Here is a 14439-nt window from a genome sequence, read left to right as displayed (position 1 = left end):
TAAAATAACAAACAAACAAACAAATAAGTCCCAAGCCTGCAAGTTACCAGAGCTGTCCCAGTAGTTCAGATCAGGACACTGCTCACTGTCACGGAGGTGAATACAGTACTTAAGACTACAGCACATTGATCCAAATTAACTTTGATGTACCCTTTCTTGAAATATTTATCCTTTAACTGAAGGAAGATCAAAAACATACATTGCATCATGTTCACAAGAAGGCTGGCTGGGCTGTTTTTGAAGAGCTTCTGATAACATAAGTGGCAAAAGTTATCCATGAAATGTACACCTTGAAGTGTTCAACTACAGAGGACTTGTCATGAGGAAAATCAATCATTAAAAAGCAGAATAAATGTGGTTGTTTGCTATTCCTTTTGAAAATATCTCACCTTCTTTGCTGTTTTCTTCCCTCCCCTTTTGTGATGATATACAAAAAATAAAGTGAACTTTCAGCCTACCTCATGGGGGATATGTATGAAATTTTGTCATTTTCTCTGTATTGTGTGAAGTACAGTCTTTATAAGCTAACTGGTCAGCATTTCTTCATCTGAGCACTGTTTTTTAGTGGAAAGCAAAGTGGTTTGTAGTTTGTTTGATTTGTAAAAATAACTAAGGCTTTATATCTTTATACAGCAAACAAACTGTAAAGGACAATGAAGTTACACCTTATGTGTCTTCTAATGCAAATATATGATTAATCACTAAAAATTATTATTTATTTATTTATTTGTTTGTTTGTTTGTTGGAGAGAGAGGAGGGATATACAAGTGTGCTGATACCCCTGCTTGTTGAAATCCTATTAAAATCAGGAGAGGCTTTAGGTAACAGAAGATGTTCATATTTGGTACTGCCTACAACTGAGACAAAACCTTAAGGTCTCAACAGGTGACTTTTACACATTTATAATAATAAACAATGGAAAGTAGAGGTAATGTTTGTTTACAGGAACTCAGATGAAAAAAGAAGCAAAGGAGAAATTTCTCTTGTTGGGTCTCTCTGAAGAACATTTAGAACTGTTTCACATATGCCTGTTCAGACAGAATTCTCTATATTCTCCCTGACCTTTGGACATTAATTCAACATGAGGCAGCAAGAACACTCTTTAGAATTACTCTGTTCCACCACAACATTTAAACCTATGAACCCCAAATCTGCCCGTACATTTTTTAGTTTTTCTGGTTGGCTAGTGTTCTTTTTTGTTGAATGAAAAATGAATGCTTAACATGCAGTCATTATCTTTGAATTTGACTCAGATTTGTCTTCCTTTGCAAATCTCTGTTTTCTTTTTCCTTTGCCTCACATTCCACTATTTGTGCTTGCCACACCTATTTTTTGTTTATTTTCAAGAAGTTTTGACCAATGGTAAAGGAAAAAAAAAGTTAATAGAATCTTTTTAATTCTTAGCAGTAAGAATGATTTACTATTTATGAGTTTCTTGCATAAAGCCACGTTTAAATTCCAATCCTGTATCTTGATGTTCTGTTGTATTCATGACAGATAAAAAGTTAATATCAGCAGGAGCATATGGTTAGTGCCCATTGTGACTAAAATACCATAAATCACCATGGCTGGTATTATGTCCATTCAAAAGGCAGAGTGATGGAGAGCAAATTGATCTTACACATACAGGATATTAAAACATCAATCTCACTAAAAAGATAAAGTGCTGACAAAGGATAGTGCCTAATTAGAAATTATGAGAGTATTTGGGACAACATGGCATTTCACTGAAGATTTCTGTCACATTGGTAAGTAGAATAAAAAAATATTCTTATTGTACTGACTTTCTGGCCAAAAAAAAAAAAGAAAAAAAAAGGTTCCTGGGAGTTTGAATTTCAATTGATCTGTGAAAAACTAATTAGGACAGACTAGATAAAAAGGACAATATGAACCTACAGTTTATTAAGTTGCAGATCATGAGATTTCACTCATGTATTGTTTTGAACACTTTTTTTTTTTATATCAAAATTGCAAGCTTTCCCCCAACCACACTTCAATTATTTATTTTATTTATTTTATTTTATTTTATTTTATTTTATTTTATTTTATTTTATTTTATTTTATTTTATTTTATTTTATTTTATTTTATTTTATTTTATTTTATTTTATTTTATTTTATTTTTATTTTATTTTATTTTAATTGTTACAAAACAGATTTGAGGCCCTGGAGCTTGAGCGACCGGTGGGTGAGAATGAGGTGAACAGTCTATGCAGGAGGATGCCTAGGGCGAGGAAGCCGACTCCACGCCTCAGGACTGCCTCCACCAAGAAAGACAGAAGGGTAATCGTTGTAGGTGACTGTCTTCTCAGGGGAACAGAGGGCCCTGTTTGTCGACCTGACCCTACCCGTAGGGAAGTCTACTGCCTCCCTGGGGCCTGGGTCAGGAATGTTGCCAGAAAGCTTCCCAGCCTGGTTCGCCCCTCTGACTACTGTCCTCTTTTGATAGTCCAGGCTGGCAGTGATAATATTGAAGAGAGAAGCCTGAAGGCTATTGAACGGGACTTTAGGGGACTGGGACGGTTAGTGGATGGAGCGGGAGTACAGGTGGTGTTTTCGTCTATCCCTACAATGGCAGGGAGGGGTACACAGAGGACAGAGAAAGCCCACCTGATAAACACATGGCTCAGTGGCTGGTGCCAACACAGACATTTTATTTTTTTTTGATCATGGGGCGCTTTACTTGGCACCCGGCCTGATGGCCGCAGACGGATCCCTATCTCTAAGGGGAAAACGGATCCTAGCCCAGGAGCTGGCAGGGCTCATTGAGGGGACTTTAAACTAGGTAAGAAGGGGGATGGGGAAGAAAGAAGGCTTGTTGGAGCTGTGCAGGGGGGAACAATGGCAAGGCCGGGGGAGAAGGCAATGGCCCAACTGAAGTGCATCTACACTAATGCACGCAGCATGGGTAACAAACGAGGAGCTGAAAGCCATCGTGCAGCAGGCAGGCTATGACTTGGTTGCCATCACTGAAACGTGGTGGGACCACTCCCACGACTGCAGTGCTGCAATGTCTGGCTATAGGCTCTTTAGAAGGGACAGGCAGCACAGAAGGGGTGGTGGTGTGGCTCTCTATATTAGAGGGTGTTTTGATGTTGTGGAACTTGAGACTGAGACTGGGAATTATAAGGTTGAGTCCCTATGGGTTAGGATCAGCGGGAAGGCCGACAAGGCAAGCATCCTTGTGGGGGTCTGTTATAGACCGCCGAACCAGGATGAGGAGATGGATGAGGAGTTCTACAGGCAGCTGGCAGAAGTTGTGAAATCGTCAGCGCTTGTTCTTGTGGGGGACTTCAACTTCTCGGACATGTCCTGGAAATACAATACAGCTCAGAGGAAGCAGTCTAGGAGGCTTCTGGAGAGCGTGGAAGATAGCTTTCTGATGCAGATGGTTAGTGAACCTACCAGGGGTGGTGCCCCGCTAGACCTTCTGTTCACAAACAGTGACGGACTGGTGGTAGATGTGGTGGTCGGGATCTGTCTTGGGCAGAGTGACCACGAAATGGTAGAGTTCCCTATTCTTGGCGAAGTCAGGAAGGGGACCAGTAAACCTGCTGTCTTGGACTTCTGGAGGGCTGACTTTGAGCTGTTCAGGACACTGGTTGGCAGAGTCCCTTGGGAGGTAGTTCTGAGGGGCAGAGGAGTCCAGGAAGGCTGGGCACTCTTCAAGCAGGAAATCTTAATGGCTCAGGAGCGGTCTGTCCCCACGTGCCAAAAGACGAGCCGGCGCGGAAGAAGACCGGCCTGGCTGCACAGAGAGTTGTGGCTCGAGCTTAGGAGAAAAAGGAGGGTTTATAATCTTTGGAGAAGATGACAGGCCACTCAGGAGGACTATAAGGATGTTGCGAGGCTGTGCAGAGACAAAATTAGAAAGGCCAAAGCTCATCTGGAGCTCAATCTGGCTACTGCTGTTAAAGATAACAAAAAATGTTTTTATAAATACATCAACACAAAAAGGAGGACTAAGGAGAATCTCCATCCTTTACTGGATGCTGGGGGAAGCTTAGTTACAATAGATGAGGAAAAGGCTGAGGTGCTTAATGTCTTGTTTGCCCCAGTCTTTAGCGGCAAGACCAGTTGTTCTCTGGATACCCAGTACCATGATTGGTGGAAGGGGATGGGGAGCAGGATGTGGCCCTCACTATCCATGAAGAAATGGTTGGCAACCTGCTACAGCACTTAGATGTACGCAAGGTCTTCTTTAATATCTTTAATATCTTTATCGATGATCTGGATGAGGGGATTGAGTGCACCCTCAGTAAGTTTGCAGATGATACCAAGTTAGGTGCGTGTGTCGATCTGCTCGAGGGAAGGAAGGCTCTGCAGGAGGATCTGGATAGGCTGGACCGATGGGCTGAGGCCAACTGTATGAAGTTCAACAAGGCCAAGTGCCGGGTCCTGCACCTGGGGCGCAACAACCCCAAGCAGAGCTACAGGCTGGGAGATGAGTGGTTGGAAAGCTGCCTGGCAGAGAGAGACCTGGGAGTACCGGTTGATAGCTGAATATGAGCCAGCAGTGTGCCCAGGTGGCCAAGAAGGCAAACAGCAAGCATCCTGGCTTGTATAAGAAGCTGTGTGGCCAGCAGGTCTAGGGAAGTGATTGTGCCCCTGTACTCGGCTCTGGTGAGGCCGCAGCTCGAGTACTGTGTTCAGTTTTGGGCCCCTCGCTACAAGAAGGACATGGAGGTGCTCGAGAGAGTCCAGAGAAGGGCGACCAAGCTGGTGAGGGGTCTGGAGAACAAGTCTTACGAGGAGCGGCTGAGGGAGCTGGGATTGTTCAGCCTGGAGAAGAGGAGGCTCAGGGGAGACCTCATCGCTCTCTACAGTTACCTGAAAGGAGGCGGTAGCGAGGTGGGGGGTGGTCTATTCTCCCACGTGCCTGGTGACAGGACGAAGGGGAATCGGCTAAAGTTGCACCAGGGGAGGTTTAGGTTGGATATTAGGAAGAACTTCTTTACTGAAAGGGTTGTTAGGCATTGGAATGGGCTGCCCAGGGAAGTGGTTGAGTCTCCATCCCTGGAGGTCTTTAAGAGACATTTAGATGTTGAACTTAGTGATATGGTTTAGTGTAGGACTTGTTAGTGTTAGGACAGAGGTTGGACTAGGTGATCTTGGAGGTCTCTTCCAACCTAGATGATTCTGTGATTCTGTTTATTTATTTTATTTTATTTTATTTTATTTTATTTTATTTTATTTTATTTTATTTTATTTTATTTTATTTTATTTTATTTTATTTTATTTTATTTTATTTTATTTTATTTTAATTTTATTTTATTTTATTTTATTTTATTTTATTTTATTTTATTTATTTTATTATTTTCCATAAGGATTTTAAAGACTTTCATTGACTTCCTGTCTGGACAGGAATATGAAAAAAAAAAAAAAAAAAAGAAGGAAAAAAGGTATTTTCAAACTGTATCGTGGACTGGAATGATCCTGCCTTCTTATAGCGATCATATATTCTCCAAATAAAGCAATACCTAAACTTCATGCTGAAGCTGAGGCTGCACCTAGAGTACTCTGTCCAGTTCTGGGGCTCCCAGTATGAGAGACATGGACATACTGGAAAGAGTTTAATAGAGGGCCATCAAGATGATCGAGGGACTGGAGCACCTCTCTTATGAGGAGATACAGAGAGATCTGGGACTGCTCAGCCTGGAGAAGTGGAGGCTCAGGAGGGATTTATCAGTATCTACAAATACCTGAAGGAAGGATGAAATGAAGACAGAGCCATACTACGGGTTTCCATCTAAACAGCAGGAAGCACTTTTTTGCTGTGTGGTGACAGAGCACTGGCACAGGTTGTGCAGAGAGGCTGTGGAGTCTCCCTCCTTGGAGATCTTCAGAACCCACCCAGACATGGTCCTGGCAACCTGCCCTAGGTGTCCCTGCTTGAGCAGGGGGTTGGACAAGATGACTTCCAGAGGTCATAGAATCATAGAATCATAGAATATCCTGAGTTGGAAGGGACCCATAAGGATCGTCAAGTCCAACTGCTGGCACCGCACAGGTCTGCCCAAAAGTTTAGACCATGTGACTAAGTGCACAGTCCAATCTCTTCTTAAATTCAGACAGGCTTGGTGCAGTGACTACGTCCCTGGGGAGCCTGTTCCAGTGTGCAACCACCCTCTTGGTGAAGAACCTCTTCCTGATGTCCAGCCTAAACTTCCCCTGCCTCAGTTTAACACCATTCCAGCGCATCCTATCACTGGTGATAACGGAGAATAGGTCACCTGCCTCTCCACTCCCCCTCGTGAGGAAGTTGTAGACTGTGATGAGGTCCCGCCTCAGCCTCCTCCAGGCTGAACAGGCCCAGAGACCTCAGCCGCTCCTCATATGTCTTCCCCTCTAGTCCCTTCACCATCTTCGTCGCCCTCCTCTGGACGCTCTCCAACAGTTTAATGTCCTTTTTGTACTGTGGTGCCCAGAACTGCACACAGTACTCAAGGTGAGGCCACACCAGCGCAGAGGTCCCTTCCAACCTCAGCCGTTCTGTGATTCATTGAAGTCAATACTAAGAAATTTTCAAAATACGAGTGGGAATGTTAAATTCCACTTTATTCCTTGCTCTGAGAGAACAACCCTTTGCTAGCTTGTAGTAGCAATACAAATAATTTATTTTCTTCAGTTGTCAAAAGCACCCAAGGGAATTAGAGGCACCAAAAATCCCATGAAAGGCACTGGAGTCAGACTGCCTAGATTAATTTACTTAATAGTCCAGCAAAAAATGGAGTCCGGACATGGAAAAACCCACGTAACCAGGGCATCAATTTTAAGGAGCTTCTTTATGCAAAGTTGTAAGTCAGTTGTACATTGAATCATTTTTGGTGCACCATGTGCTAAACAAACCAATAATTATTATAATACAGAGACATATTTATGATGGAACAGAAAGTAATCTAAATATTTGAGTAACTTTTTGCTTTAATCATTCAGTTCACTATTCACCTTCTTAGCAGATCTCACAAACCTTTAAAGATTAGTATGCTTGTTCACTTCCAAGAGATCCAGACTGTGGTTTATACAAAAGGCTATACCTGGAAGATTTCTCTGCTTACTTTTCTGAATTTTTTAACAGGCTTATCCAGAAAGATCTAAAAATCCAAGTTATTACTCCCCCGCTCCCCCTTTATTTTTATTTTTTAAATTTATTTCTTTACATTTACACCAGATCTGATTTTGCATTGAGCAGCTTCTGAGCATTCATCGCTGCAACATAAAAAGGGCTTCTCAGGTGCAGTTAGGTTTTATTTTTTATTTTATTGATGAGTAATGGGAAACAGCAGTGAAGTGACTTGCAGTTTCACCACACTGCAGATCTCATGCACTGTGTATCTAAGCATGTTTTTTAATAGCAGAGGAGGATGCAAGGGAAAAAGCACCTTCCGAAGGTGATTAAATTTCAAAATGGTTCTTTAAATCAGGTAAAAGGGGAAGTCATTGGTTTCCAGGATACTCCAGACCCACTGACATTATTCTTCTTTGTTGAAACAACAAAAGAAGAATGAAGAAAAACAAACAGTGATTAGGGGTAGGGGGAGAAAAAAAAAAAAGAAGAAAAAAAAAGAGAGAGAGAGAGGGAAAAATTATGCTTGTTTTGAGGGATTCTGTAAAACCAGAGAAGGAGTGCTATATGCATAGCTGTTTTAAAGAGAGATATTTTAAAAAATACACGATCATCATGAAAAGCAACCTGTCAGACTCAAATATACATATATATATATGTATACATGAGTGTTTATGGGTAGTGTAATCGTGTTGAGTGGCTTCAATCTACAATCTGCTCTCATATCAAAGAGGGGCCACATGCATAAGTCTCTGAAGTTGCAGCACAGTTTGAAAGCATATACTTTTCCACACTACTTGTCCTGGTACAGTCAGCTTTGTCCAGCATCCGTACTGGTGGCAAGCACTGACTCTTGCTTCAGTGCCCACAAGGACTTTGGGACATTCACTGCTGCATATGTTCACCCTCCTGCATGTGTGCCTCTGTACAGTCCCAGTTAAAGGGCTGTGCTTTGCAGTGTGCCCTCTGTGAGCAAAAGCATGTCTGCCAGTGCCTTCTGGTAAATGGCAAAAGCATTTCCAAGCAAGAGGTCTTGAAATAGTCAGGCCACAGTTTCAAGTTACAGCTAAAATATCTCCTCTCTGCCTATCCATTGGCTCATGTTTTCCTCTTTATTTGCTGAATATCCCTGGTGAAGATCTACTTTAATAAGAAATCATTATCTTAATGCAAACTTGGATATTTCAGAAAGAAAGCGGATCAATTCATTTCACGGGTTGGAATCTAAATTTCAATTAGTAAGAGTTTTAAAAGACAGAATCTACTGAGCCCATTCAAAGTAGCCAATATTTGCACTACCTGCAATCCTCCCCATCTTGTGAAACAGATTTTTTTTTTTCTCTTGCAGTCAATGCAGCTGATTGTGTCTCAAGTATCCTTTTACATATCCTATCAAAGCCAGAAAGCTGCTGTCAATAGTGTGAGAAACACTCTGTAGCCAATAATTTAGGCTCAGGAGAGGATCTCAATGAAGTAGTAATTTATTTGCGATTGCAATGGCGGGCGTCCCACAAGCAGGAGCGCACCTACTAGTCACACAGTACAGTTTATATACTTTATTTCTCGATGATTGGGACCCTCTCCTATTTCCCCATTGACTGGGTAATCCAGGTTCACAACCTATCCGATGCTTCACAGACAATACGTGGCCTTCAGTTGCCAGCCCGTTAAATTTCAAATTTCTTTTGACTTTTTTACTGTTTGAAGTGGTAATATTTCTTCACTTATCTGACTTGACACTGTGATTTTCACCTAATTGTTCTAAGGAGTCTGGTTGTCTGCATTTTACAAGGTCGCCTGCTAAATTTTCTTATCACTGCAAGCATATCTCAATACCCCATTCCTTACCTTTAAACAATGTAACTCTGCAAAAACAACATTTTTATTCCCACAATTCCCCCCTTTTCCTTTTTTTTTTTATAAATTGTTGATTTTTTCAAAACTTTTCTCTAAGGTGTAATTTGGTAGATATCTTCTTCTTCTTCACCTTCTTTGCTTTCCATCTCCTCTAATATCACCACCTTATCTGAGTAAGGTCTTGGCTCCATGGACATTTGTTTCAATAGTGCAGTTTCAGTTAACCACTGTACTAGTCCTTTTACACAGGGGTTAATGCAACAACCAACGGCTGTCAAAACTCCTGCTACTACGATCAAGGATGCCTAATTTTTCTGCCAATTCACTGGCAAGGGTGATAAACCCTTGCAATGCTCTAGTTACTATGCCATCCGGGGCAGTATTGTTGGGTATAAAAGTGCAACAATGGTTGCTCAGTATCACACACACACACCTCCTTTCTCTGCAAGCGTCATATCTAATGCTATTCTGTTTTCCCAAGCCATTTTGCTGGTGGAATCTAGTTGTTCAGCAGTTCCTTTTATCGCATCTCTTGTATAATTTATGAATCTCTGCTGATTATAATAAATATAATTAATCCAATCCACATTCTTATTGATTGTTACCCACCAGAACAGTGACTCAAACCCTGCAGCAATTTGATTCCTGGATTTGTGTTCATTGGGAACTCCTCTAGGCACCCCAATAGAATCTATGTACGCTCTATCATCAAATGATACTCCTAAGCTTCTTTTATTTCTTCTGGGTATTTGTGATGTTTCTCTTTCAAATGCCAGGGTGAAGGGTATAGCTAATTGAACAAGTGCACAAGTGCCTCCCCAATTAGATGGTAGGGTGGACCGTAAGATCCTCCCTCCACAGTACCACCAGAGATCCGCCCTGGGGATCTCAAGTCTTGAGCAGTTTCCCATCAAGTCCTTGGTAGCATTCATGGTCCTCGTGCACAAGGCAAATTCTCTCAGATGCCGGGTAGCACTCACACCCTGCCATGAGAGGCAAGCTGTATAGTTACCTATAGCTGTAGAGAATGCAGGGGGAACCCTGATATTGCTATCATGCAAGGAAGGGAACAGCAAAGAGAGAGAATTACAGGCCTCATTTCCCCAGGCAGTCTTTTCTTGGTACAATGCAATCATACATCACATCCCCTGGGAATCCTTGGTCCACCCCAATGGGAAGGGCACTATCTGGGCAATTGGTCATCCCGAGGCACAAGCATAGCAATTGCTATGGCTGAGACTCTGGACAGTACATTTGACCCATTCTATCCAGGCATTCACATCCCCATACCCTGTTTCAATCTCAAATGTTTGAGCTGCCGCATTTCAATGAGGGCCTCCTGTTTTCTCTCCTGTTTTCTCCTTTAGATTCTCCCTTTCTCTGATGGCAATATAGGACCATTTCCATACAGCTATTCTCAATCTGGCTGTTGGGTCTCTCCCAGTTATTTGTTCTCTGTGCTCGGTTGTCGTTGGGCAATTAAATCTCCACAAGCTAACACCTCACAAGCATCAAACATGACAGACAGTGGTACATAACCCTCTGTCACATTCACCCATATTTTTACAGGGTATCCTGTCTTACTATTATCTGGTCATGCCTTTTCCATGTTGCCAATTGACCAAGGCCTTCTCTGAGGCCTACAATCACTAAAAACAAAATTAATAATTGATTTTTCCCTGTCATTATTTTTAAACCTTAGGTTTCTAAATAATTATCAATACAAAAAATAAGATGTACACTACTACTATAACAAACCCCCCTTGGGAGCACTTCAATTCGCTATAGGTCTATCCTTTCTCTCAATCACAAGTCACATTCATTAGTTACCTGTGAAAATAAAAGGTTAGTTTACAATTGCAAGCTTTTATCTTGCTCAGAGTCTATTACGAGATTTTTCTTTTTGATTTTAACTTTCAACCAGTTTTCTGTAGGAACAGCTTCCCAGGTACTAGGGTCAGTGGATGCCTTCACTCAAGTATAGTGAGTCCAACCTTTTTCCGCAGTGCTTATGGCTGTTTCAGCAGTTAGTAACGGTCCTTCCCATTCAGGCCAGAGTTGATTCTTTCCAAGTCCGAATCAGGACCCAATTTCCTGGTGGTGAATGGGGAATTCCAAAGGTGGGGTTTGAGCCAACAATTCACAGGTCCTGAGAGATGACAAAGAAGAGGACACTCCAGAATACAGTTCTTAAGAAAACTCTCTTGTTCCGAATTGTGGTATCTCATCCCTTCTGCCCAGATAGGGCAATCCGAACAGCATCTCATATGGTGAAATTCTTATATCCTTTCTTGGTGCTGTTTGAACCTGTAGGAGTAAGCATTTTACCCAAGGAAGTGGGGTTTCTAACACTGATTTAGTTAATTGTCTGGTTCATTTGCTCTGCCTTCCCAGAAGAGGAGGGGTGCCGGGGGTGTGAAAATCCCACTCAATCTCTAAGGCCTGCATTAACCCTTGCAGTACTTGTGAAGTGAAATGACTTCCTTGATCTGAATCAATGTTTTCAGCTATCCCATATCTAGGGACTATTTGCTCCAGTGATACCTTAGCCACCGTGTTCGCAGTGGCAGATACCGAGGGGAAAGCTTACACCCATCCAGTCACGTGGTCAATTAGGACAAACAAGTACTTAAGTCTCCCTGCTTTAGGTAACTCAGTAAAGTCTACTTGTATACTTTGGAAAGGTTGAATCCTTGGCTTGAATCCTTTGGTTGAATCCTCTAGGTGGGTTATGGATGACCTTTTTATTTACCTTTTGACATATGGTACATCTTCTGCATATTTGCTTCACTAAAGTATATATTCCTACACAGACATACTTTTTTTTTTTTTTTTTAGCACAACATCACACATTGCTTGCACCTCCCAATGACTCTCTTGATGTAAAACATCATATTTGCCTCATTGGTGCTTTATTCAGCATTTCTCTCCCATCAGGGAGTATCCATTTTCCCTCAGACTTTGTGGTTCCTGATTCCTTAAAAAAAATCTTTCTCTTAAAACTTTAGTTCTTTCTTAGTTTTCAACAATTCCCTGAATCCTCTCTGGATTTATTCTCCATTTTCCCTCAGACATTAGATGCCTTAAATACCTGACTTCTCTTTCTACATATTGTAATTTATTTTTCAATACTCCCAAGCCCTGCTTTCCCAGAAAGTTGAATGGCTTGTTAGTAGCTTTCTTCACAACTGTTTTCTCCTGTCCTGACAATAAACAATCATCCACATATTTGTAACAGTAATACCTCCTTGGGAGGTTGGAATTGCTCCAAAATCTGTTCTAGAACTTGCCCAAATAAATTGGTGGCCCTGTAAAACCCTGAGGTAAAACTGTCCATTTGTATTGTTGCTTCTGCCCCCATTTCGGGGTCTTTCCAGTCAGAGGTCAATATATCTTTGCTCTCAGGGCCTGAGAGCACTCCATTAATAACACTGTTACTCCAGTCTAACAATTTACTATTTGAATGCCCTATTTCATCATCAAATCCCTTCCCAACAAGCTAGTCCCTGCCTTGGGTACATACAATAATTGCCCAGTGATCGTTTTATTCCCTAGTCTCAGCTTGGTATCCCCCAAAGGTGGCACTGTTATCCCAGCCCCTTCTACCCCCATCACTTTTTAGGGTTTCATTAGTTAATTTAATCCCTGATACTTTACAGGCCAGTAATGACCTAGCTGCCCCAGTGTATTGGGTTCGATGGCAAGGTTGCAGGGCGGGGGGGGTGGGGGTGGGGGTGGGGCGGGGCTGCAGTGGCAGCCCCCGTGAGAAGAATCCAGAAGCCTCCCCGTGGCAGACAATGGACAATTTCATCCAGTCCCAAAGGGGCCCACCGCTGCCCAGAGCCAAACCATGGGCAACACAGTCCGTGCCTCTGTGAGAGCACATCCAAGAAAACAAAAAGAAACAAACAAACAAACAAAAACCTGCTGTTTAACAGCAGCTGGGAGAGCGAGGAGCGAGAAACCTCCCTGCAGACACCAAAGTCAGCGCAGAAGGAGGGGGAGGAGGCGCTACAGGCACCAGAGCCGAAGACCGCTGTGGCCTGTGGAGACGCCCCTGGTGGAACAGGCTGTTGTGTGTCGTCCCTCCCCCCACCCCGTCCCTCCCTGATACTTGGGAAACTGACCATACACCACTGTACTTTCACCAAAGGCTCAGTCATTGGCCAGCTTAATTCCATACCTTTCTCCCTCCAGGATGCTAAAACAACATATCAGTATACCAGATTTCATCCCATTTTCCTTCTCTCCTCCTTCTTCCACTCTGGATATTCCTATTTGAAGTGGCGAGCCTGGCCACACTTCAAAGTCTGTCCCTGAGCTTTCCTTGCCTGCCATTCCTTCATCTCTCTTCCTCTCCTTCCCATCCTGGCCCTGACTCCCCCTGAAAATTTTCTTCCTCTTTCTCCAACCCTCTGCCTCACTACCTGCTACACTGTCAATACCATTAGTTTCGCTCTCTGCTTTTCCTTCTCATCTCCCCTCCTGTCATATACCTTCAGGGCCTCCCGCAGGTGGGCCCCCCACAGTGACTGTTCACTACATCCCCCCACCTTCTGGAGCTTTTTCTGTGTATCTTGCCAGGCTTTAATCACAAAATGAACTTCCAAGAGTCCCCGGGACACTGGGTCCCCCAGACTCACCCTGAGCACTCCTCCATCCTGACCCCAAGTCTCCCACATGACCCCTGTGCCGTGCACTACCTGCACTCCAGCCAGGATCGGCAAGTGGGCACCCCTGCTCTGCCGGTATTACCCCCGGTCCCGGAGGATGAGCTCCTTCCCATTCTTGTATAGCCACTCTCCTCCTGATCATTCTCATTTCTTCCCCTGTAAACAACATACTTAGTATAGACATCATTTCCCCCCAAGAGTATAAGTTAGGTCCTAGGAACTGGTCTAATTGTTCACCTAGCCTGATGGGATCCTCAATTAAAGACTTCATCCCCTGACACCTCTCTACCGGTAAGGAGTGGGGGGAGTTCACCTAAGAGGATACACAGTTAATGTTAGTACTGTTAGTATCAGGGAAGGCAAAATTCTCAGTCTCTCTTCTACCTTGTTCTAATTCTTGCCAGAGCCTAGAGTACGCTCTTCTCTAGGGACAGTGTTAATTGCAGTCCCTGTCTCCCTTCCTGGAGCGACTGCTGCTGCCACCGGTGCAATATTAAGATGATAGGGAGCATAACTTGGCTCCTTCTCCAAAAAAGGAATCTTATTGTTTACATATAAATTTAAAGCCTGAATTTTCACCAGACCCGTATTTTGGTCAAAATACTGTTGTTTCCTTAATTGGTTCTTTTGTCCAGACTGATACACAATATTTAACCACTTTTTTTTTTTTCTTTTATCATCTCCTGTAATTTTGAGATTATTTTTCCAATTTCTTATCATTCTTCAGGAAGAACTGTCGGTAGGCACTCCCCCAGGGATATCTCCCTGTCCCCTGGAACTCATATTTCCCATTTTTCCCAGCCCTTGTCAGTGTGCTGCTACAGAAATTTCCCTCCTGCAGGGTA

Source organism: Anser anser (assembly GCF_964211835.1).
Source record: "Anser anser genome assembly, chromosome: Z".
In the NCBI taxonomy this organism is placed as follows: domain Eukaryota; kingdom Metazoa; phylum Chordata; class Aves; order Anseriformes; family Anatidae; genus Anser; species Anser anser.
This window is presented reverse-complemented; position numbering follows the sequence as displayed.